Here is a 25,612-nt window from a genome sequence, read left to right on the forward strand (position 1 = left end):
TGTTAGAATTTTTTTAATTTGTTTATTTTAATTGGAGGCTAATTACTGTACAATATGGTGGTGGTTTTTGCCATACATTGACATGAATCAGCCATGGGTGTACATTTTTGTAAAAAGGATACATACACTATTATTAGCTTCGTTTTTAAAATATTTAAATGAGCCTAACCAAAAAAGGAAAGATTTTAATTTTAGTTTAGTTAGATTTTAACTTTCTTAGTACTGCTTTTGCTATATCCCATAGGTTTGGTTTTGTTTTTCATTTTTATTTCATATTGGAGTATATTTGATTAAAAATAATATGTTAGTTACAGGTGTACAGCAAAGTCATTCAGTTATACCCATACAAGTATTCATTCTTTTTCAAAATCTTTTCCCATTTAAGTTGCTGCTGCTGCTGCTGCTGCTGCTGCTAAGTCGCTTCAGTCGTGTCCGACTCTGTGCGACCCCATAGACAGCAGCCCACCAGGCTCCCCCGTCCCTGGGATTCTCCAGGCAAGAACACTGGAGTGGGTTGCCATTTCCTTCTCCAGTGCCTGAAAGTGAAAAGTCAAAGTGAAGTCACTCAGCCGTGTCCGACTCTTAGCGACCCCATGGACTGCAGCCTACCAGGCTCCTCCGTCCATGGGATTTTCCAGGCAAGAGTACTGGAGTGGGGTGCCATTGCCTTCTCCTTTTAAGTTACTACAGAATATTAAATCAAGTTTCTGGCGCTAAACAGCAGGTCCTCAGTGGTTATATACTTTAAACACAGCGATGTGTACGTGTCCATCCTAAACGCCCAATCTCCTCCTCTCCCCCACACTTTGCCTTTGGTAACCATAAATTCATTCTCTAAGTCTGTATTTCTGTTTTATAAATAAGTTCATTTGTATTTTTTTTAGATTCTGCATATAAGCAATATCATATGACTGTCTGTCTTTGACTTATTTCACTTAGTATGATAATCTCTCGGTCTACCCATGTTACTGCATACCATCGCTATGGTTTTGCTTTCATTCATCTCAAAATATTTTCTACCCTCCCTTTCATTTCCTCTTTGACCCACTATCTATCCAAGAGTGTGTTATTTAATCTCCACGTATTTGTAAATTTTCCAGTTTTTCTTTTGTTATTAATTTCTATTCTCATTCCATTGTCTACTGTGGTCAGATGATATTTGATATGAAGAAAATCTATTCTTTAGAGGGATTTAGACACAGGTGATCACCAATTACATAAGCCTTGCTTCATTGCTTGAAAATAGAATCACTAAAAGCATTTCTCCTACAACAAGAGTTTCCCCAAGTATAGCTTATGAAATGAATTTAGGTGGTTCATAAAACAAGTTATCTTTTAATATTTATGCATCAATTTTAATATGAATTAGAAAACAAAGCTATTTAAGGCAGTGATTTCAATTTTTTTTCTACAAAAATATTTTGAGTTTTAAAAATGACTCCATCAAAAATATTAAGTACAAAGTCAGACAAAGACAAATTGCACATGATATGCCTTACATACAACATGTAAAAAGGTGATACAACGAACTTATTTATAAGACAGAAACAGACTCAGACTTCAAAAGCAAGCTTCTGGTTACCAGAGGGAAAGGACGAGGGAGAGGACTTAACTGGGAACTTGTGATTAATATTATACACCACTATACATAAAATACACAACCAACAAGGGCCTACTGTACAGCAATGGGAACTCCACTCAGTATTCTGTAATAACCTACATGGAGAAGAATCTGGAAAAGAGTGGTTTTGTATACATAACTGAATAACTTTGCTACCTGAAAACAACACAACATTGTGAATCAACTTATACCCCAATGTAAAATAAAAATTAAATTAAATTTCAAAACCAAAACACATTTAAGGAATGATGAGCTATAATTTATATTTTATATAGTACTAAACATTGTCTATAATAAAAAATACTAAGTACATATGAGTACAGCTGACGAAAATATCCTGAAGGTGAAAATAATGCCCAAGTTATTGATATTGAAGTTTCAGCTGCACATGCTGGGGGAGTCACTGATGCTGCAACGTAAAGAAAATTATCATAAGATTTGGACCAAAGCTGTAACTTAGTCTCTACTCAATGCTCACTAATTTAGTCCAATTTTAAAATAGGGCTGTGCCCTAGGCTGCTTCAATGATCTTATTCTGCTGATGTGCTCAGTCACGTCCGACTCTTTGCGACCCATGGACTGTAGCCCACCGTGTTCCTCTGTCCATGGAATTTTCCAGGCAAGAATACTGGAGTGTGTTACCATTCCCTCCTCCAGGGGATCTTCCTGACCCAGGAACTGAACCTGAGTCTCTGCGTTGCAGGCAGCTTCTTTACCACCATGCCACCGGGGACACCAAAGAGAGATGTGAACCGCCCTCCATTTGGCTGACCACCAACTCCCGTCACAGTAGAGTCCATGGGTGGAGAAGGGGCCAGCTGGCCAAGTCAGAGCGGAGCAGGCAGGTCCAGCGTCCACAAGAAGTTCAGTTTCACCTGCTACACCAGGGGTGACCCAAGGCTCCGCTGGGGTAATGAAAGTCGATCAAGTGGGCTCTGTAGCCAGGCAGGCACTCAGGCCCATCAGTCAGCGTGTGGGCGCTGTCCTCCGACTCCTTCACAAAGATTGGGGGCTGGCCGGGGTTGCCCCTTGGGAGTCCCTCAGGAGGGCTCTCGGGGCTTTCCCCCTGCCAGCAACCCCCTTTCTGACAAAAGCACATTGGTTCAGGCCCAGGTGGCTTCTTGGGGCCTGTCCAGTCCTTCAGGGTCCCCTCGAGGTGGTGGGTGAATGAGAACAGCCAAGAACTGCATTTTCTTTATTAGCCTCTTACCCTTAATGGCCCCCTCCATCAAGTCTTGGTCGTTACAGACCCTGAAGGCCTCCTGTACCAAGGCTGACGATGGGATCTGGGGCCCAGCTCAAGCTTTTGTGATTTTCCACGGATGCCAGGAGTAGCCTGCGTGATAAACTGCATGGCAAATAGTGTCCTGCCCTCTGAGGACTCAGGGTCTGTACAGGTGTGATTCCTGAATGCCTCTCACCACCTGGCTCAGGAAGACTGCCAGGTTTTCATCTTTTTCTTGTGTAACCTCTCCTGCCTAACATGGTATAATGTTCTTTAAAAAGTCATATATTCACTAAGCCTATATTTCAGGCATTGCAAAGTATTAATACAGGAAAAGTGAAACATAACCATGTGAGGAACTTTCAATATATTCAAACATCTGCAGCAGTTTTACTTGCAACAGTCAAAAACTGGGAACGCAAATACAGATAAACAGATGAATAGACAAATAGTAGTATATCTACAGAACATATTTCTCATCAATATAAAAAAATATATTTCACATAAGGGTACCTGAGAGGAAAAGTAGAAACACTTCATGACTTTAATCATATAAAATTTTAGACAATTAAAACTTAGTTCAGTTCAGTTGCTCAGTCATGTCTGACTATTTGTGACCCCATGGACTGCAGCACGCCAGGCCTCCCTGTCCATCACCAACTCCCAGAGTTTACTCAAACTCATGTCCATTGAGTCAGTGATGCCATCCAACCATCTCATCCTCTACCATCCCCTTTTCCTCCTGCCCTCAATCTTTCCCAGCATCGGGGTCTTTTCAAATGAGTCAGCTCTTTAGCATCAGGTGGCCAAAGTATTGCAGTTTCAGCTTCAACATCAGTCCTTCCAATGAATATTCAGGATTGATTTCCTTTAGGATGGGCTGGTCAGATCTCCTTGCAGTCCAAGGGACTCTCAAGAATCTTCTCCAAACCCACAGTTCAAAAGCTCTGATTCTTCAGTGCTCAGCTTTCTTTATAGTCCAGCTCTCACATCCATACATGACCACAGGAAAAACCATGGCCTTGACTAGATGGACCTGGAGCCCCCCAAAATAAAGTCTGTCAGTGTTCCCATTGTTTCCCCATCTATTTGCCATGAAATGATGGGATCAGATGCCATGATCTTAGTTTTTCTGAGTGTTGAGCTTTAAAACAAATCAATGGTTGACTAGAGGTCAGAGTGACATCAATAAAGGAAACAAGGTAAAAATGAAGGTGGGTAGGTTTTTTAATGGATGTGATGATGGTTTCATGGATTTATATAAATGTCAAACTTATTGAAGTGTATGTTTTAACTATGTGCATTTTACTGCATCTAATTATATATTATTAAAATGTAAAAATATATTCAAAATAAAAATCTGTATTTCTTACTGCTTAAATAAATGAGCTTACTGTTTAAATAAATGATCTCATTAGGCGAATGTTGGCTATTAACTATCCCATGAATAGTTAGATTTGTGTTCCTTTTATTAACCCATGATTGTAAACAACAATAATTTTAGCATAGGTGGTACTATGGTTCCAGGCAGTCACAAAACACTTTTCCTAAAGCCTGCCATTCTCCTACATATTATTGTTATCAAAACGACAGAAATGTTTCAACCTTCTCAGGTCAGCTTCCCCAGAATACACAACGGTTGCCTGAAAAGTCATTGTTCAGTTAGCACCACTGTTCCCCGAGAAGGTGCAACGGTTTGCTGGCACTGGCAACATGGAAATGTCTTCTGAAACATTCTAGATGGGTGGTCTGTCTTTCATACATTCCTACAATGACACGATTCCTTCTGCAGGAGGCAACCCCAATCCAATTAGGAAATGAGAGGACAAACGAGTCAGAAGAAATAGCGCCCTGGGAGGGGTTCACTGAGAAGTCAAAGCTGAAGGAGACCCAGATGCTTCTCCAGGGGAGCCTTCTGGCAGGAGAGGTTATAGCCTGAAACCAAAGGTTTATTCACTAACTAGTCAGACTTTAAGTGTCCGCTAATTAGGTCCTGAGACAGTCAGTAAAGAAATTCAACAGGAAATTACCTGTCAGTGCATTCAGCCCGAATTTTTATTCTACTTCAGAAAATGTCAAGGCCTGTTATAAGACCTGAGAATAACAAATGTGGCTTTGACTTTTTCAAAATCCAAAAGGGAAAAATGAACTATAAAGGGGAGAAAAAGCCTTCTTGACTCTTCATAGGCAAATGGAAAGAGGGAAAGAAGAAAAAGTCAGACCCAAGAGGATTATGTGATATGTTTATGAGATTAGACTTTTCTTATAGAAGATTTCATGAAAACCATTTAAGTTTTGCTTCAAAATGGACTCAAGGCCTTTAAAGATTACAGCTGGTTAGTATGTCTTCTGAGCCTCAGACAATGTCGGGGTGGTGTGGTTAAATCACAGGCATTATTTATGCAGTGAAAAGATGTAGTTGTGTAAGAAGGTTGTATTTTCAGGTTAGGTTAACAACTTCCTCTGTGTCCCTACCAGCTCAGCAGTTTTTCCACCTTACTCACTTCCCATTCATCCAGTTCCCTTTCCCATCCCACTTCTTCTAGCTCTTTCTCTCTACTTGTTACTCTAGGTTCCGCCTTCTTCATCTAAATTCCATAAGCCTCCTATTTTTCTTAGTTCAGTTTCCTGCAGAAATTCCTACAGATTCTGGGACAAAGATTCATGTCAAAGCAGTTTATTTTTAAAGTGCAAGAAACACTTATATAGGAAAAGGGAAAAAGATGAGGGAAGGGAAAGCAGTCAGTGAGTGGTATATATCAGGTGAGTCAACGCTAGGTAACTGGAGTTTAACTCTACAAGAAACTACTAGAAAACTGTACAAAACTGTGTGCCTCCGATTTCTTCCAGTTGAAGTCAAAGGAGCTGCAGCATTGTACACCACCTCTCAGTAGGCTGAAGGCGAAAAGCTGGGGAAAAGATATTCTGTGAAAATGGAAACAAAAAAAATTATAGTAGCAATACTTATATCAGACAAAATAGACTATAAAGCCAAGGCTGTAACAAGAGACAAAGCCACTATATACTGATAAAGGGATCAATCCAACAAGAAGATATAATACTTCTAAATATTTATGCAAGCAAAATAGGAGCATCTGAATACATAGAGCAAATATCAACATACATTAAAAGAAAAAGTGACAGTAACACAATAGTTGTAGAGGACTTTAATATGCTACTTATACCACAGGATAGATAGATCGGATCAGATCAGTCACTCAGTCGTGTCCAACTCTTTGCGACCCCATGAATCACAGCACGCCAGGCCTCCCTGTCTATCACCAACTCCCAGAGTTCACTCAGACTCATGTTCATCAAGTCAGTGATGCCATCCAGCCATCTCATCCTCTGTCGTCCCCTTCTCCTCCTGCCCCCAATCCCTCCCAGCATCAGAGTCTTTTCCAATGAGTCAACTCTTCGCATGAGGCGGCCAAAGTACTGGAGTTTCAGCTTCAGCATCATTCCTTCCAAAGAAATCCCAGGGCTGATCTCCTTCAGAATGGACTGGTTGGATCTCCTTGCAGTCCAAGGGACTCTCAAGAGCCTTCTCCAACACCACAGTTCAAAAGCATCAATTCTTCGGCGCTCAGCCTTCTTCACAGTCCAACTCTCACATCCATCCAGGATAGATAAGCCAGACAGAAAATCAATACGGAAACACTGGTCTTAAAGAATACCAGACCAGATAGTCTTAATAGGACATTGTTGGGAAGCCCAGTACAAAATAGCCGGTTGGAGGAAGTCCTTGGGAAAATGGCGAAGGGCCAGAAGTACCCCAGCTTGGTGCTGCAGGCAGAAAAACATCTTCTGCCTTTGGTTATGCCCAGCGCCAAGATTTAATAATAAATATTAAGGATGTTGCTTGAGAAAACGGGTTATGGGATAAGCACATGGGTCACTTGGAGCACGCTGTCCTTGAAATATTTTTACTGATTAGGTGTTAACCCCGTACGCGCTCTGCTGGCTGTATACTCTAAGCTCTTTATTCCTGCTTCTATAAAAAGGCTTGACTGCAGAAATAAACTCGTCAGTCCTAGCAAAAGACTGTCCGAGTGTCATTCTTTCGGGTTCGTCGCTTCCAAGTCCCGGGGAGAAAATCCCCAACAGACATTCCATCCCAAGCAGCAAAATACACATTCTTTTCAGACGCACATGGAACGTAATACAGGATAGAGCCTGTGGGACCACAAAGTAAGCCTCAGTAAATTTAAAAAGACTGACATTATATCAAGCATGTTTTCAGACCACAATGGTATGAAATTAGAAATCAACTACAAGAGGAGAATGGGAAAAAACACAACTGAACAAAGACTAAACATGCTACTGGGTAATCAATGGGTCAACAAGGAGATCAAAGAGGAGAACAAAAAACATCTTGAGATAAGTGAAAGTGGAAACAAAACGTACCGGCGTCTATGAAACACGGCAAAAGTCACTCTAGGAGGGAGGTTTTAGTGATATAGGCCTACCTCAAGAAACAAGAAGAATCACAATCTTACTTGACACCTAGAGAAGCTAGAAAAAGAAGAACAGAGACTCAAATTAGTGGAAGGAAGGAAACAATGAAGATAAGAGTGGAAATAAATGAAATAGAGACCGGAACGACAGGAAAGATTAAGGAAACTAAGAACTGGGTCTTTCAACAAGTGTCATGATATCACTTGCGTGCAGAATCTAAAATACGGCACAAACTAACCTACCTGCTAAACAGACACCAACTCCTGGACACAGAGAGCAGATTCTGCAGTTGCCAAGGGGAGGGAGGGAAAGAAAGAGACAGACTGGGAGACTGGAGTTGGTAGATGCAAATTATCACATTTAGAATGGACAAACAACAAGGTCCTAACGTACAACATGCGGAACTATTCATATACTCAGTATCATGCAATAAATCATAATGGAAAAGAATACTTTAAAAGAATATATATGTGTGTAAACTGAGCTACTTTGCTACAGCAGAGATTGGCACAGCAAAATAAATCAACTATAGTTCAATTTTAAAAAAAGAACTATGTTGTTCAAAAGATAAAATCTACAAATATTTAGGCCAGACTCATCAAGAAAAAAAAAAGGGAGGAAGAGGCAAATAGACAAAGGCAGAAATGAAAAAGGATAAGTTACAACTGACACCAAAGAAATGCGCAGAACCGTAAGAGATTACTAGAGAATGGACAGCCTAGAAGAAATAGATGGATTCCCAGAAACATACAATGAAGACTGAATCTCACAATAACCTACATGGGAAAAGAATTTGAAGAAGAGTAGACACACGTATATGTATAACCGAAGCACTTTGCTGTACTCCTGAGACTAACACCACACTGTTAAACAACTCTACTTCAATATAAAATAAAAAATCTTTTTAAAAGATGGACTTGAATCAGGCTTCCAGTTCAAGATGGTGGAGAAGGACACACGCTCATCTCCTTCTGTGAGAGCACCGAAATCACGGCTAGCTGTTCAACAACCAGCAACAAGAGAATGCCAGAACCCACCAAAAGAAGATACCCATACCTAAAAACAGGAGAGGCTGCAGTGAGACCATGGAAGGGGCACAATCGCAATAAAATCAAATCCCACACCCGCCAGGTGGGTGACCCTCAGACTGGAGAACAGTAATCCCAAAGAAGCTCTCCCGCTGTTGTGACGGTCCTGAACCCCACACCAGGCTTCCCCGCCTGGGGATCCAACAAAGAGACGGGGAACCCCCAGGGAATCTGACCTTGAAGCCACTGGGATTTGATTACAGGACTTCCACAGGACTGGATGAAACAGAGACTCCACTTTTGAGGGCACAACAAAATTTTGTGTGCACCAAGACTCAGACGAAAGGAGCAGTGACCCCACAGGAGACTGAACCAAAACCACCCGCCAGCACTGGAGGGTCTCCCGTGGAGGCCTGGATCGACAGGGACTCCGCACAGGGCCAGGGCGCTGGAGGGTCTCCATGGAGGCCTGGATCAGCAGGGCTCCCCACAAGGCCGGGGCACTGGAGGGTCTCCCATGGAGGCCTGGATCAGCAGGGCTCCCCACAAGGCCGGGGCACTGGAGATTCTCCCGTGGAGGCCTGGATCAGCAGGGGCTCAGCACAGGCACAGGGCACTGGAGGGTCTCCAAGGAGGCCTGGACCAGCAGGGCTCCCCACAGGGCCAGGGCGCTGGCAGCTGCAGTCCCAGAAGCTCCCCCTTCGTGTAAGCCCTCTTGGAGGCCACCATTAACCCTACCATAGAGCCCACAGAATGCAGGGCTGGGTCTGCACAGGCCACACAACAAACAGGGAGGGTGTGCAACCCCACCTAACAGCAGATAATTGGATTAAAGCCTTAGGGACAAGGCCCTGTTCACCAGAGCACAGCTCAGCATCTCCCACCCAGTCCCTCCCATCAGGAAGCTTACACAAGCCTCTTAGCTTCCTCCACCAGAGGGCAGACAGATGCAGCAAGAAGCACCACAGCCCCACAACAGCTAGGACAAAAACCACATTACAGAAAGCTAATCAGAATGAAAAAGCAGAAAGTTATGTCCCAGATGAGGGGACAAGATAAAACTCCAGAAAAACAACTAAATGAAGTGGAGATAGGCAAACTTTCAGAAAAAGAATTCAGAATAATGATAATGAAGATGATCCAGGATCTCAAGAAAACAACAGAGAAGATGCAAGAAATGTTTACCAAAGACCCACAAGAAGTAAAGAACAAGCAAACAGAGATGGATAATGTACTAGAAGGAATCAACAGCAGAATAGCTGAGGCAGAAGAACAGATAAATGACCTGGAGGACAGAATGCTGGAAATCACTGCCGCAGAACAGAATATAGAAAAAAGAGTGAAAATATGTGAAGACAGCCTAAGAGACCTCTGGGACAACATTAAACACACCATTTGCAATATAGGGGTCCCAGAAGGAGAAAGAGAGAGAAAGGACCTGAGGAAGTATTTAAAGAGATAATAGCTGAAAACTTCCCAAACATGGGAAAGGAAATGGTCAAACAAGTCCAGGAAGCACAGAGAATCCCAGGAAGGATAAACCCAAAGAGGAACACACTGAGACTCACAGTAATCAAGCCAAAAAAAAATAAAAACAAAGATAAAACATTAAAAGCAGCAAGAGAAAAACAGCAAATAACATACAAAGGAACTCCCATCAGGGTATCAGCTGATTTCTCAACAGAAACTCTACAACCCAGAAGCAAATGGCACAATATATTTCAGTGATAAAGGGAAGAACCTGCAACCAAAAATACTCTACCCAGCAAGACTCTCCTTCAGATTTGATGGATAAATCAAAAGCTTTGCAGACAAGCAAAAGTTAAGAGAATTCAGCACCACCAAAGCAGTTTGCAACAAATGCTAAAGGAATTTCTCTAGGCAGTAAACACGAGAGAAGAAAAAGATATACAGGATTGGGAACACGTGTACATCCATGGCGGATTCATGTTGATGTATGGCAAAACCAATACAATATTGTAAAGTAATTAGCCTCCAATTAAAACAAATAAATTAAATAAATAAATAAATAAATTTAAATTAAAAAAAAAAGAAAGAAAAAGATACACAGAAAATAAACCCAAAACAATTAAGAAAATGGTAATAAGACCATCAGTCAGTTAGTTCAGTCGCTCAGTCGTGTCCGACTTTTTGCAACCCCATGAATCGCAGCACGCCAGGCCTCCCTGTCCATCACCAACTCCCGGAGTTCACTCAGACTCACGTCCATCGAGTCAGTGATGCCATCCAGCCATCTCATCCTCTGTCATCCCCTTCTCCTCCTGCCCCCAATCCCTCCCAGCATCAGAGTCTTTTCCAATGAGTCAACTCTTCTCTGAGGTGGCCAAAGTACTGGAGTTTCAGCTTTAGCATCATTCCTTCCAAAGACATCCCAGGGCTGATCTCCTTCAGAATGGTCTGGTTGGATCTCCTTGCAGTCCAAGGGACTCTCAAGAGTCTTCTCCAACACCACAGTTCAAAAGCATCAATTCTTCAGCACTCAGCCTTCTTCACAGTCCAACTCTCACATCCATACATGACCTCAGGAAAAACCATAGCCTTGACTAGACGGACCTTTGTTGGCAAAGTAATGTCTCTGCTTTTGAATATGCTATCTAGATTGGTATGACTAGAATGCTAGATTTGTAATTTTAAAGAAATAGATATGCAACAAGCAACAAAAGTTTACTGTATAGAAGGAGGAACCACAGTCAATATCTTTTAATATTCTGAAATGGAAAATAGCCTCAAAAGTAACATATGTGTATTTGTATAACTGAATCACCTTGCTGTGCACCTGAAACATTATAAGTCAAATATACTTCAATAAAATATACATTAAGAAAAAATAAAAATAAAAAAGAATCAAGAAGAAATAGAACATCTAATAGATAAATTACTAGTAGCAAAATTAAAGCAGTAGTCAAAAACTCCCAAGAAACAACAAACCAGATGGCATTACAGTTGTATTCAACCAAACATTTAAAGAACATTTAATACCTATAATTCTCAAACTATTTCCAAAATATGAAGAAGTAACGCTTCCAAACTGACTGTATGAGGCTGCTGCTGCTGCTGCTAAGTCGCTTCAGTCGTGTCCAACTCTGTGTGACCCCATAGACGGCAGCCCACCAGGCTCCCCCGTCCCTGGGATTCTCTAGGCAAGAAGACTGGAGTGGGTTGCCATTTCCTTCTCCAATGCATGAAAGTGAAAAGTGAAAGGGAATTCACTCAGTCGTGTCTGACTCTTAGCGACCCCATGGCCTGCAGCCTACCAGGCTCCTCCGTCCATGGGATTTTCCAGGCAAGAGTACTGGAATGGGTTGCCATTGCCTTCTCTGTATGAGGCTAGCATTACCCTAAAACCAAAAACAAGACAAAGCTACTACAAAAAAAGAAAATTAAAGTTCAATATCCTTGATGAACATAGATGCAAATATACTGAGCAAAATATTAGCAAACAAAAATCAACAGCACATTAAAGGAATCATATACCATGATCAAGTGGAATTTGTTCCAGGAATGCAAGGATAGTGCAACATCCACAAAGCAAGCAACATAATACACCACATTAACAAAACCAAGGATAAAAATTGTTTGATTGTCCCAATAGATGCAGAAAAAAACATAGAAAAAACTCAGGAACCATTTATGATAAAAGCTCTCAACAAAGTGAGTACAGAAGGAACATACCTCGACATAAGAAGGGCCACATGTGACAAACCCACAGACAGCATCACACTCAGTGGCGAGAGGCTGAAGCCTTTTCTCTAAGATCAGGAACAAGACAAGGTGCCTATCGTTGTCACGTGTATTCAATGCAGTATTGCAAGTCCCGTGAGAGCAATCAGCCATCAATAAATCAAGAAAGAAATAAGAGGCATTAAAATAAAAGGCAATCAAACTGGAAAGGCAAAAGTAAAGCTGCCACTATTCGCAGGTTATATGATACTGTATATAGAAAACCCTAAAGACGCCACCAAAAAAACAAAACTGTTTTAAAGAGAAAAACAAAAAGAAAAAAAAATACTGTTCTAAAAAATAAGTGAATTTAGTAAAGATGCAGGATACAAAATTAATACACAGAAATCTACTGCATTTCTATATAATAATAACAATCTATCAGAGAGAGAAATTAATTAAAATTAATTCCATTTGCAATTGCATCAGAAGAATAAAATTCCAAGGAAAAACTTTAGTAAAGGAGGTAAAAGCCCTGTACTCTGAAAACAAAGATACTGATGAAAGAAACTAAAGACAGCACAAATAAATGGAAAGATGTGCCATCTCATGGGTTAGCAGAATGAATGCTGGTAACATGGCCTTACTCCCCAAAGCAATCTGTATATTTAATGCAATCCCTATCAAAACACCAACACCATTTTTTTGCAGAACTGAAACAAATAATCCTTAAATTTTTAATGAAATCACCAAAGACCCTCAATGGCCAAAGTCATCTTGAGAAAGAAAAACAAAACTAGAGGCATCAGACTGCCTGAATTCGAGCTGTATGACAGAGCCATAATAACCAAACTATGGTTCTGAGAGAAGAGCGAACAGAACAGGGAGTCTAGAAATGAACCCAAGCACTTACGGTTTACGTCAGAGCCATAATAACCAAACTATGGTTCTGAGAGAAGAGCGAACAGAACAGGGAATCTAGAAATGAACCCAAGCACTTCCGGTTTACACAGTCGGGAAAGACAGTCTCCTAACTAAATATATTGGAGAAGGAAATGGCAACCCACTCTAGTACTCTTGCCTAGAAAATCCCATGGATGGAGGAGCCTGGTGTCCATGGGGTCACAAAGAGTCAGACACGACTTTGGACACCACTGTCTCATAACTTATACAAAAACAAATTCAAAATGGATTAAAGACTTGAATACAAGACTGGAAATCCTAAAACTCCTAGAAGAAAACATAGGCAGTAAGTTCTTTGAAATCATTCTTAGTAATATCTTTTTGAATCTGTGTCCTTGGGAAGGTTGACAAAAGCAAAAATAAACAAATTAATTATATATCAAATTATAGGCTTCTACACAGCAAAGGAAATCAGTAACAAAATGAAAAGGCAAGCTTCTGAATGCGATAATATATTTGCATATCATATGCTTGGTAAGGGGTTAACACCCAGAGTCTCTATATATAAACTGATTTGTTCTTGCTGTTTAGTTTCAAAGTCACATCCGACTCTTTTGGGACCCCATGGACTGTAGTCTGCCACGCCCTTCTGTCCATGGGATTGCCCAGGCAAGAATACTGGAGTGGGTAAGAATTTTCTTCTCCAGAGCATCTTCCCAACTCAGGGATTGAACCTGCATCTCCTGCTTGGCAGGCAGATTCTTTAAAACTGAGCCACCTGGGAAGCCCGAAAGAACTGATGCAACTTAATTTAAAAAAAATTTTTTATTAAGAAATGGGCAGAGGACCGGAACAGACATTTTTTCTGAAGAAGACATACAGATGACAAACAGGCACATTTTTTAAAAATGCTCAACTTCACTAATTATCAGGGGAATGCAATCAAAACATGATGAGATATTACTACCTCACACCTTTTAGAATGGCTGTTACTAAGAAGACAAAAAATAACAGGTGTTGGTGAGGATGTGGAGAAAAAGGAACCCCTGTTCACTGATGGTTGGTGTTCACTCACTCAGTCGTGTCTGACTCTGTGACCCCATGGACTGCAGCACGCCAGCCTTCCCTGTCCTTCACCATCTCCGGAAGCTTACTCAAGCTCATGCCCATCGATTAGTGATGCCATCCACCTCGTCCTCTGTCGTCTGCTTCTCCTCTTGCCTTCAATCTTTCCCAGAGTGGGCTCTTTGCATCAGTGGCCAAAGTACTGGAGCTTCAGCTTTAGTACAGTCCTTCCAATGAGTATTCAAGATTGATTTCCTTTAGAATTGACTGGTAGGAATGTAAATTGGGGGAGTCACTATGGAAAACAGTCTAGAGGTTCCTCAAAAAGTTAAAAATAGAACTACCCTACATCCAGCAATTCCACTTTTGAGACTCCAAAGACAACAAAAATGCTAATTTGAAAAGATATATGCACCCCTACATTTGTTGCAGCATATTTAAAATAGCCAAGATATGAAAGCAACCTAAGTGTCCATCAACAGATGAATGGATAAAGAAGATGCGGAATACACACACACACACACACGTGGGCTTCTCTGGCGGCTCAACTGGTAAAGAACCCACCTACCAATGCAGGAGATACAAGCTCAATTCCAGGGCCAGGAAGATCCTCTGGAGAATGAAATGGCAACCAGCTCAGTATTCCTGCCTGGAAAACTCCATGGACAGGTGCCTGGCAGGTTATTGTCCATGGGCTTGCAACAGAGTTGCACACACACACACACACACACACACACACACAAAATGAAATATTAATCTGCCATGTAAAAGACTGAAATCTTGCTATTTGTGACCGCATAGATGGACCTAGAGGGTGTTATGCTGAGGTAAATAAGTCAGACAGAAAGTCAAATACCATACAATCTCACTTATATGTGGGATATTAAAAAATAAATACAGATTCATAGATACAGAGAATAAACTTAATAAACTGATGGTTGCCAGAAAGGAGGAAGGTAGGGGGATGAATGATATGAGTGAAGATTAAGAGGCACAAGCTTTCAGCTATAAAATAAGTAAGTCAAGAGGATGTAACACACAGAATATGGAATATAGTTTAAAATATTATAACTTTAAGTGGTAACTGGACTTACTGTGGTGACCATCTCATAATATACATGTCAAGTCACCATGCTGTACACCCGAAATGAGTATAATGTTGAATGTCTTAATACTTAAATTTTTAAAAAATGGCGTGCAGCACTTCTGTGCAGTGTCAACCTCGTGATCCAGAAATAATGCTTCCCAGAATTTCCTTCTCCGTGGGATTCTAGGTTAGCGCTGGCCTCTAAAGAAATCCATACAAGAGTTGGAAGGCAGAAAGGAGGCAGTCAGTATCCAGCGCTCTTTGAGGGTCAGTGCCGAGTCCCTGGCACTGCGGCAGCTCATTCACTGTCACTGAGCTCTGAGCTGTCTGGCTGGCACATGCAAGCACCCAGATCTGCAGCTCCTCCTAGTCCACTGGTCCTCCCCAGCCTCCCCAGGCCCTGAGCCAGATGTGTGCACATCTCCATGATGAAAGACAGCAGCTTTTCCTGCGGACCTGAAGTCTGGCTTTCCCACAAACCACCCACTTTATGAAGATTGGAGGCAGTGAAAGACAGACGTGGGTCCTAATAGGAGAGGCGGACACGGGCTCTAACTCACCGTCGTGGGCTCTCATTTCTCCTCCTTGTTATCTGCATCTAGTCTTCCGTCCTGATCGTAGATCTAGCTGAATCTTAGAGACTTCCAGCTGGGTACCAGAGGCAGAGACAACAGCCTGCATAGCCCGTCCCACCAGCTCCCAGTCACGGAAGAGCCAACTCGATAATAAATCTCTTATTCTATGTCAAAACCTGGCTGATGCAACATGGTAGCTGGTAGCTCTGTGACAAGGTACTAAAATGAAACTATTTCAGACTCAGCTGTACTTATGTGTGCCGTCATCCATAAACTTTCAGAGGCGAAGTAATAACATGAGGTATGGAGAATAAAGAACAAATGACTCCAAATATAATGATGACATTCTTCTATCTGTAAGCCTTAAGGCTTTCCCTTGCATTCAAAATAAAGTCTAAACTTGCTTATATAGCACAAGAACCTTCAGTCACAACTCCACTCTCCAGCCAAACAGAAAGCATCTGCAATCACCCAATTCTTTCTCCTCTCCTCTCCTCTCTTCTTCCTCCTCTCCTCTCCTCTCCTCTCTTCTCCCTCCCTTCCATCCCCTCCCCTCTAGCTCTCCTTGCCTGCTTCCCTTCCTCCTTCCCAACCTTCTCCTAGGCTCTTCCACCTATAACATCCTGCTCTTACATCACACACACACACACACACACACCTCTTTCTCCTTGACAATATAATTTATAGCTTACCATTTTTAGGCTACCTTACCTGGCTCCAAGAATTCAGTTTGAAAATACTTCCATAAGCATTCCTTCTTTTCTTACTACCTGGCTTTTCGATCTTTCTCCTTATCATCACCTCATCTTTGTCCCTCTAATTCCCAATAATTTCTCACAACTGGGATGCTCCGTTCAGTTCAGTCGCTCAGTCGTGTCCCACTCGTGTGGTCCATGGGGTCACAGAAGGCGGGACACGACTGAGCGACTGAGCAACAGCAACCCCTGAGATACTCTTAGGAGTCGGTCACACCGCATCAGAGCTGTTCGTTTAACTGCCACCCCTAGTGGACACTTGATCTCTGACCGCCCTTGTGCTGGATGCTGCGAGGTCCTGCCCAGATTTCGCCTCAGTAACAAAGAACGCGGTCCTGCCGTTAGTGGGAAAGCTGCTGGTGGAGACCCGTGCGCCACCGGCCGCTTGGGGACTACGGGAAACACAGGCCGAGAAGCGCCCAGGCCCAGCGGCAGCCGCTGAGGGGCGACCCGCGTGCACAGACGCCGAGGCTGCAGCCCTCCCGCCGGCGCACGGCGCCGCTGCGGGCCCCTCGCACCCGCGGTGCGCGCGGCGCGGCCTCCGGTCTCTGCCCTGCACTCCCTCCCCGCCCCTTGCACAGATGCAGAGCCTCTTGCACCCCAGCGCCTGTCAGTTTCCCAGGGAACCTACTCTGAAACAGCCTTGTCCCCCAGCCCTTAGCACGGGGCCTATAATGGGGTGCGGTAAGCCCTCGGCTTATTAAACTCAAGACAGAGATGGTGAAGACCCCGATACTCCAGAACACCGCCACTCGGGCCTAACACAGCTGAGCGGCCGCCAGTCGGCTGCTTCAAACCCTTCGCATGACCTCCAGAAGCCTGAACGCACGTCGCTCCAGAGTCACGCAAACTGACCTCCCCGCTCCGACCTTCTGGATGTTACCGCAGTCTCCACCGGCAGCTCCTTGGGGCCGGTTTCATCCTACAAGGCCAGCCAGCCAGGCTCAAGCAACCAAATTCTGGCGGAGGTAACTAGCGTTTCTGAAAACCTACTGGCAAATTAACTAAAATATTCTATTCTTAAATGGCAAAAGAAGAAAAGGACACTCTAGTAAGGAAGATGTTAGTGAAGGAAGAACCAACAAGAAAGTAAAAAATAAGCCTTCTTCATGGTCAGTCAGCAATAAGGAGCTCAAGCTGCCTGAAATTCACCACAGAAAGGGGTGGGGAATGAGGTGGGGGTCAGACAGGGCCGAGTCATAATAGACGGAGAAATTAGGCTTTTTAATATATAGCATCAAAATATCTTAAACTTTCTTTCCAGTTGATAATGACATTTATTTACAAATCACATTAGTTGCCTTTTAATTTTGATTTCATTTTCCAAAGAATAATTTCCCATTAGAATTATTAAATTAATGTTTCCTGAGTTACTCCCTCTAAATCTAATCTACTCCCAGAGATTGAGTTATCTTTTCAGCACATTAGACTCAGATACTTTCTTACTTAATTGTCATTTAATGCAAAAAAATTAAGTCTATTAATAAGCAGAAGAAATATGATAGGGGAGTGAAGGCAAGGCTTTATTGTGACATTAGAGCAATAAAAATCAATATAATAGTCTAATTTCAAGTACTGTGAATTCTGTTGGAAGGTACATATTTACAAAATAACCCTATATCCTTCAAAAACTGTAGTACACAGGCTTCCACTGACCTTTTCCAGCACCCTATCCATGTGGCTGCACCTAAGGAGACAAACGGCGCTCATCTGGGTCTCCGTCGTAGCAGCTGCTGTGATCTAGAAGAACTTTGTGCAGTTATTTCTACATCTAGCTCACTGCCTGCCTGGAATGCCAGCTCCACAGGGCTGGAGTCGTGTGTTGCTGCTGCTGGCCTGCGTTTTATCTCTAGCACCTGATACAGCATCTCTATCACAAGTGACACTCAACAACTAATTGGAGAACAAGAATGAATGATTGATGAACAATTGTGGGCAGAAAAAAAGTCATTTTGGAGGATTTCAGTTACACTGCTAGCAACCTGAGAGATACTGACAAAACTGCCGGAGTCATTAAAACCTTGGTTTTTAACTTTCGATCACATCTAATCAAGTTCAGTTCAGTTGCTCAATCATGTCTGACTCTTTGTGAACGTCTTGTCAAAGGGAATGGTAAAAAAAAATCATGTCTATTTAATTCTCGTATGCTACTTGTGCCTGTATTGGATTATCATCCCAAAGCAGACTGGGTGATACATTAACTCGTGTTGAGCTTGGCTTCCTTGGTAGCAAGTCGCAGAAACCCGGGGGGCTAACTTAAAGAAGAACGAATTAAGCTACCAAAACAAAAATAAACAGATATCTCTATTGGGACTTTGACTAGAAGACAATTATAGACCAGTTTGAGGATATCTAATTTATTGACTACATTGAAACTCTTATCTATAAAAATTTGTTCTCTCTTCATTACAACATTGAAACATTCATTGAAACATACATTCACTGAATGTATGTTTCATTCAATGACTACATAGTTTTTTATATTTTTCCTCATAAAGGTATTGCATGTCTCTGTTAGATTTATTTCTAGATTTTTTTATACACATATACACACAACTGTGTCAATATTTAAGTAATATAATTTAAAAATTATATATTCTAAGTAGTTATTTATGCATACATGAAAATTAAATTGGACAATGTACACTGATTTTATAACAACCTATATCATCCAGTCATAGATGTGTAACAAACCACCCCAAAGCTCCCTGGCTGTGTTCCTATGCCTCTCTTGGGAGAAGGGAAGATATGTACAATCTTTCATGTCCATGAGATATGAGCTGTTTGGTCCATTATCTTGTACAGAGTGTAAATCTGAGGAATTGGTGGGAGGACTTCATCCTCAGGGCAAGTCATACCACTCGGTGCTCAGCCCCATTCTAAGTGAACACGGGATGCAGAAGAATGCATTTCCCACAATGGCCACAATCATATCTCCCCAACAGGCTCCTCTAAGTTGTGACCTACCGACGTCCCCTCCCCTTGAACCCGGGCAGAAGTATGACCGCTTTGGTGAATGGAGAATGGCGGCAACAACCCCATGACTTCTGAGGCTGGATCATAAAACTTGCTGCAACTTCTGCCAGGCTCATGGGAATTATTTTCACACTGAGAGCTCTGAGCTACCCTGTAAGCAACCCAACCACCAACCACCCAAAAGCCTCCATGCTGTGAGGAAGCCAAGACCCATGGAAAGACCACACACAGTAATCCACTTGACAAACCCAGCCAAGGTTCCAGCCAACAGCTGCGGCAACAAGCAGACGAGCAAGGAAAGAAGCCGGCTTTGGAAATGGACTTTCTCTCTCAGCCATTTGCATTTCCCCAGCTGAAGTCCCAGCTACGACAAAGCGAAGCAGTCAGTCACCTCTATGCCCTTATTGAACTGCCAACCCGAAGGATTTAGGGGCATAAAAATGTTTGATATTTTAAGTTATTTGGGGATGGATCCCTGCACAGCAAGTGGAACAGTTGCTGCTGTTGTTGTTTAGCTGCTGCTAAGTCATGTTCAATTCTTTGCAACCACATGGACTGTAGCCCACCAGGCTCCTCTGTCCTTGGGATTTCTCAGGCAAGAATACTGGAGTGGGTTGCCATTTCCTTCTCCAGGGGATAAGCCCAGGGGTGAAACCTGCATCTCCTGCATTGGCAGATGGATTCTTTACCACTGAGCCACCAGATGGGACAGGAGGTTAGCAAAATCCTCCTGAGACCTTCAGCAACTGGGAACCGAGAGCCTTATTTCTAACTTCACTGCAAAGTGAACCATATCAGAGCAAAGCTATGGAGAATGCCAGCATCTAAACCCCAGCCTACTTGCTTGAAATCGAGAGGATTCATTTGCTCTGGAAATGATGCATAATCCTGAATCAGTCTCTGTCAGCGTGGGGCTGTTTGGGGAGGTGGGGGGCGGGGGGGTGACGGTCTCTATTTTCCCATGAAAAGGTCATAAGTCCTTGCCAGGTATTTTTGAGTACAGGATCAAGGGAGCTGACAGAAGAGACAGCCATGCCCACTGCGTCTCTGAGGAACTGACCCAGCCAGATTTCAAAGTGAGCCTGGTCCTGTTACTTTAGCTTTATTTTGTGTTTTCTGAAAGGATGCTTTGCTCAGCTGCTTTTATAATATTCTTTTTTAACTAGGACAACTAGAGAAAGAAACACACATCGGGGGAGGGAGAAACTGTTGAAAACACCCACTGTGCTGAATAATTAACTATTCCCCCAGATACAATTTAGCCAACAGAAGCTGGACTGAACTCAAATCTTCCAGGGTCTTCCGTGACCTCTTGAGGACTGCTCCTTTTCAGTCTCTAAAGTAGCATTCTTCCAACTTCCTTCTCTGGCTGTAATGGAGAAGAAATATCCACAAGCCTTCCTGTTACATTTCCCACTTTCAAAGGAGTTGCTCAGAATATCACCCCCGTCAATTCAGAAGACCTTCTTTAAAGTGATCGTACTTCCAACCTGAGTAATTCACACAACTATAAAAGCCCAGCTCCCCATAAAAGATGATTACATGCTAAAAAGACATTTGATTGTAAAATTCTGAGTTGCTGAGTGGCTTATGGAAGGGAGCCAATGAATCCTTTGAGGGAAAAGGTCTTTTCATCTTTTCCAGAAATTGTTTGTTCTCACTTTGGAAGGAAGAGGAAAGTGTCTCAACTTCACAGTTTGAGGGACTTCACCTTGGAGCAAGAATTCCAGCTGTCAGAATCCCAAGACAGGAGCACTAATCCATAGCCTCTCCGTGGGAGACAGAAACATTCCCAAACAAGATAGAGCACCAGTTCTGTGAAGCCTGGCGACAACCATTGTTGCCTCTTTCTGGAATAAAAGGCCATTTCAAGATTTTTAGAAGTCCTCCTATTTGTAAGAATCAAACCCAGGTCACTTCTTTGAAAGGGAAGGTGCCAGCAGCCTACAGTTTTGCTTTCCATGCCTTTCAAATCTCACAGAAAGACGTTCTGAGGCTCTGAGAATGATTACAGGAGGAACCGTAGTACTAGGAAACTCAGACTCGGAGAGATGGTGACTCTAGGTGGTCACTGGTCTCCAAAGATATTCCCAGCAATCTCTACCCCCACTGTCTGCACTCACCACTCACTCCCTGAGCAAAGGTGGCGCTTACAGCGTCGCCCCATGACTCTTCACTGGGTTTTCTATTGCTTTGACCAACGGAATGATGAGGAAGTGGGTTCTTAGACATCTCAGACCTCTGCCTCCTTCAAGGACCCTTGAAGTCAGTGGAGCATGCTTTCTTTTTTAAGGTTTATTGAACATTTATTACGTGTCAGACTCTGAGGACACAATAATAAATTATGAATACTGCCTGACAAGAGCCCACATTCTAGAAGATGCATATAAAATCTCTGAGCTTAATCCCAGAGAATGCTTTGAAAAAAAATTGATAATAATCAATATGGTCTATCAGATGCTGATGGTCTACGAGGCATAAGTCTTGCCTTCGGTATGTTTTTTAATTAATTCGCTTGTTTACAGCCGCACTGGGCCCTGTTGCTGTGTGGGGGCGTGCTCCAGCTGCATGAGCAGTGCTGCCCTCTGCCGCAGTGCACAGGCTCCTCACTGCAGCCTCTCCCTTGTTGCGGGGCACAGGCTCTCGGCACAGCGGCTTCGGGAATTGTGGGCTTAGCTGCTCTGCAGCATGTGGAATCTTTCCAGACCAGGAAGCAAACCTGTGTCCCCCTGCATTGGCAAGTGGAGTCCTATCCACTGCACCACCTGGGAAGTCCTCAGTATGATTTTAACCTACTGTGAGATCTAGGACTAACACATAAAAATACATCAAGAATACTGACTATTATATTCTAAACTCTACAAATGCTGCCCAAGAAATATAAAAACTGGAAAATGCGCTGTGGAGTAGTCCTCCAATGCATGGCAGAAGTGAGAATGAGTCAGGCTTCAGTGAGACTATTAAGTTTTGCAGAGGCAATGTGATCAGGGCAGCTGATGGGAAAAAATCCTAAGCAGAGTGATAACGAGAGCAGTACTGTCGATAGACCTTTCTGCCGCAGTGGAAATATCCCACGTCTGTGCCAACCAGCGCAGTGGCCCCTGGCCACATGCTGCCGCCGCACTCGTGACATGCGGTCAGTGTACCTGAGGATGAAATTTCAATTTATCAAATTCTAATCAATTTAAAGAATTTAAATTTTGAGGCCAGTGGTTACCATGTTGTATGGCATATGCCCAAAGAACTCGGGGAAGACCAATCATGATTTTTTTTTCTATTACTTTCAGTGACATCATCCAAGCTCAGTTAAGTATTAAGACTACTTTACCCAGGATACCACCCCAAAGTATAAAACAAAACAGTGTCAAAATACAGTCTACCCCTGTGGCGTAATTCCAAGGCAACTTCACGAGCGGCCAAAGTTTTACTCCTTTCTACACATCCTTACTTTGGGTTTATCTGGACCAGTGGTTTCTTCCTTTCAATGGACTGTTTTCTATAAAATCCACAGAAAAATGGAATATTTTAAGCCAGCAATGAAGAAATAATGATGGAAGGTGCATTTACCAGAAAGCTTTTAGCGTGCATCAGTTTCCTTGGTTACAGGTAACAGAGAAAAGGGAGCATGGGAAAAAAACATTTGAAGCACAACTTGCTGGAACAAGAAACCAGACAAAGGAGTCAAAGCTCAGGGTAACATTTAGGCCACTGGCAAAGCAAAGTGGAAAAAATGATGCAATTATCCTGGTAGTCCAAGGCAAAATGACATCTCTCACCTGGAAACAGCAAGATAATTCCAACGAAAGGACTTTTTTTTTTTGGTTGTTGTGTTCCGTTGAGTTAAGCTGATAATGGCCAGGGTTGATTTTCTCAATGTACCCTTCAGCATAGCTATAGATGAGAAAAGTGCAGACAGACCTCTTAGGAGCCGGAGCCTGCCTGTGACGGAGACAATGGAATCCCTGTCTCGGGGAACTAAATCAAGGTCAGAGAGGAAGACAGAAAAGAATGCAGCAGACATGAATCCAGAAGCCGGAATATAAGAGGAGACAGCTATGTTCGCTTTTTTTTCCAAGACATTTTCAGTGATGCTTCATACCCAGGTGTCCACCCTGGGTTTAAGGAAGAGAGAGTGGGGAGGGAGGAAGCTGTAATTCTGGGAGAAGCAGCAGCTCGGCACACAGGGTGGGGGAAGCTGGAGGCAGCCGCCCCAGCGGGCTCTGCTGTCAGGGCCGGTCCTCTCTCTCTCACAGCAGCCGGAAGAGAAAGTCTCATTAGACGGTGGTAAACGCGCATATGGATGCCCTGATGCAGGGAGGAGTCCCTGGGGGAAAAGTGTGTTCACTAGACTAGTTAGTGAGGTGCAGAAATAAGCCCAACAGCAAGAAAAAAAACTCCAGAATGTGTAGATGTGTTGCCTAGGACCCTAAATATCACCTCTCTGCCCAGGCATAGTGAATCTAGAAAATCAGAGTAGGCGTTCTAGTACATTCCACCAGGGGAAATGCCACCAGACGAGTTAGCCCCGTGCAGGACAGGCAGCTGGGGCTGGCTCTGCTCTCTAGGGGTTAAAAGGTGCAAAGAGTGGAGCAAGGCGCTGTACCTGCGAATTAGCCACAGAAGAATCCCCCTGCTGTTCAGCACATTGTGCGGGAGCCGTCAGATTTCCAGAAATAGACTCACCCAAATCCCCTTTGTGTATTTTCCAGAGCTGAATCTGAACTTCCCAGGGGCTGGGCTTTTTTTTTTTTTTTTCCCCACTCTTCTTTTCATAGATGATTGAATTTCCTGGTGCTGCTTTCAGATCAGATGTTATTTTGAGCACAACTCAAAGAAAGCCATCCATACACATTGAGAAGCAGTAGGTGGCAGAAAAGTTCAGCTTCATTCCTGATTAAGCAAAGAAACACCTCAGGGGGTGGAGGAGAGGGGAAACACTAAAGGCACCAAGGTCACTGAAAATTACAAGCATTTTAAGACACAGGAAGATGCTGGCTGATGCTCAATGTCTGCCAGGTTTTAAAGATACATTTAAAATCTTTAACATTTCAGAGCTATTGTTCACATGTGCGGCCCTCACCAGTAGTTCATCTAATCACTATACCTTGAAATTTAAACGTTTAACAATAGAAACTGTAAAAAGTCACAGTGGAAAAACATCATTTGATGTAATAAGCATGCTTGTGGTTAAAACCTGAGTTAACCTTCTCCAAGTAGCACAGCAAGTCCCCAGCCCTAGTTCATAAACCAGCCCCAAACTGCTCCCTGCCAGGCTCCTTCATGTCCTCCCTCTCACCTGCCAGGAGCCTGAGACCCTGTGCAAAACCATCTGCCTAATCGTCTCATTTAATTTTCATAATTACACCATGAGGGAAAAGTCAGGCTCAGCCAGATATAACTTGCAGATAGGTCTGATCTGACTAGATCAGATCTGTCTGACTAGAAAGTTGACAGCCCAAAGTTTTCTGTTTGACCATAAGGAGAGAGACTCATCTATTTTAAATTCAAATGTTTGCAGATTTGAATGTAAGAAACTTAAGGAGGAAAACGCTGGTACATCAAACACTCCAAGTCATCATTATCTTATTGTTGGCTCCAAGGGGTATTGGAAAAACAATATAATTTTAATTTACTCACCAGGGACTACATAACAAAATGTGTTGGTGTCTTGAGCCTGCTGAAGTGGAGTTGAAATTACTTTTGTCTGTTTCCCTTCCTTGAGAGTCTAATTCATCAGTAGCCACCTGGGACAGCGCCCACGCACTGAGCATCACTTCTCAGCTGGGCTCCTTCCTCCAAGCTCCTAAGCCGTTATCAGGCAAAGATCCTGTGCTTAAGGGGAAAATAACAACAGCAACAACAAATGGAAAAAAACCACAGCAGCCAACCCACACATCCATCTCCAAGGGCTAAAATCAAATGAGGTGAGTAACAGAGAGTGAGCTTCATATATTGAGACCTAGAGTTTTTAAAATATATATACATATATTCATCAACTTTTATACTCCAATGAAAACATTTGAGGCCTCACTGAAGATGTCTTAAAACAACTGGAAAAGTATTTAGGCCCAAAATATGCACCTACTTTGTTGTCATAACCTGCCTTAGCTTCCAAAAAAACCTGTGGAAATTAAATTTAATAGAAACTTAAGCCCCACTTCTCTCTTTGACATTTCTTGGTAGCAGGGTGGTAGAATCGAGATTAAAGAAGACAATTGTCTCGTTCTGAACCACCCTT

At 42.7% G+C, this 25,612-nt stretch overlaps 2 long non-coding RNA genes across 2 annotated transcripts; both read right to left on the reverse strand.

The window, feature by feature from the left end:
* Window positions 1–5,511: 5,511 nt before the first annotated feature.
* LOC102408381 lies at window positions 5,512–12,183 on the reverse strand. Its single transcript, XR_328745.4, has 2 exons — window positions 12,026–12,183; window positions 5,512–5,771 (listed from the first exon to the last, which is right to left on the reverse strand). It is a non-coding gene; the product is annotated as an uncharacterized LOC102408381 (long non-coding RNA).
* Window positions 12,184–24,140: 11,957 nt separating this feature from the next.
* On the reverse strand, window positions 24,141–25,171 carry LOC123335088. Its single transcript, XR_006553398.2, has 2 exons — window positions 25,012–25,171; window positions 24,141–24,264 (listed from the first exon to the last, which is right to left on the reverse strand). It is a non-coding gene; the product is annotated as an uncharacterized LOC123335088 (long non-coding RNA).
* Between the last annotated feature and the right edge of the window lie 441 nt (window positions 25,172–25,612).

This window comes from Bubalus bubalis, chromosome 1, assembly GCF_019923935.1.
Source record: "Bubalus bubalis isolate 160015118507 breed Murrah chromosome 1, NDDB_SH_1, whole genome shotgun sequence".
NCBI lineage: Eukaryota > Metazoa > Chordata > Mammalia > Artiodactyla > Bovidae > Bubalus > Bubalus bubalis.